This window comes from Electrophorus electricus, chromosome 8 (assembly GCF_041902795.1).
Source record: "Electrophorus electricus isolate QZ-2024a chromosome 8, ASM4190279v1, whole genome shotgun sequence".
Lineage (NCBI taxonomy): Eukaryota > Metazoa > Chordata > Actinopteri > Gymnotiformes > Gymnotidae > Electrophorus > Electrophorus electricus.
Window position 1 is genome coordinate 23,809,031 of NC_137504.1, and position 970 is coordinate 23,810,000.

At 38.9% G+C, this 970-nt stretch overlaps 1 long non-coding RNA gene across 3 annotated transcripts in view; it reads right to left on the minus strand.

Moving 5' to 3' along the window:
- Positions 1-389: 389 nt before the first annotated feature.
- The window catches only part of LOC145659005 (uncharacterized), an 8,599-nt gene continuing 8,018 nt past the window's right edge, over positions 390-970 (minus strand). For all 3 annotated transcript variants that reach the window (XR_014124958.1, XR_014124956.1, XR_014124957.1), the window contains one exon: positions 390-970. This exon is cut by the window's right edge and continues 81 nt beyond it. This is a non-coding gene — a long non-coding RNA (uncharacterized LOC145659005).

Below are 970 nucleotides of genomic sequence, written 5' to 3' on the forward strand. Positions count from 1 at the left end.
CTTTTAGCCAACCACATCAACACCAGTACTCTGCTCTGCTAACAGCCACCGAGCTGACACTTTGTTCGCACTAGCTATGCCAGTGCTAACTCGTGGGAGGTATCGGATGTTTCGCAGGGCTGCGGCAGATCTTACGCTTTTGCATCAGCATGGCGGCTTTTGAAGGGTGAGTGACGCTAACACCTTATGAGGTAGAGGTGAGGCTGTTTGGGGAAATAGGAAGTGTTTCTACTGAAGCTTCTAATCCCCCTAGGACAAACATACTGTTAAATATACTTAGATCACCCATACTAACATAGGCATACTTTGGCCATTAAAAGAGACAGCAGATGTCAGAGAATGCAACAAGTAGTTGCGCATGTGTACACCTTCTATTCATATATACAACATTTAATGTTTAAAAGAGGCATTTATTAAAATGGCTATGCTTACAGTTCACATGACATTTGGAATGATGTGTTGTTTAAGAACTCTTTATTCTGTACTTTAACTGCAGTACTCACTTTGTTCTTTTTTGTTTTGTCTGTGTTTGTTTTAGCCGTTTGCAATTAGAACATTAGAACAAGTTCAGTCTTTAAGTCTTAATGTAATGTTCTGCTTTGATTGTTTTGGGGGTTTATTTTTTGTGTTGTTAGCAGCTGAGATCTACAGTCAGATACATCTCATATGCACTAGTCATATGTCATCTAAGCCATGTGAATATTTCCTATATTCATACCCAATGAGAAAGGGATGGATCTGGAAAAAATATAGATTTCAAAATAATGCCATCATTTGGTTTAGAATAAAACCTAGATCCATATAAGTATAATAATAATGAAGAATGTTATGGGTTGCAGGGAGGCGGAGAGAGAGAGAGAGAGAGAGAGAGAGAGAGAGAGAGAGAGCGAGAGAGAGAGAGAGAGAGAGAGAGAGAGAGAAATGAGAAGATCTTGAAATTGTGCACTAATAAAATTCGAGGTCATTTACA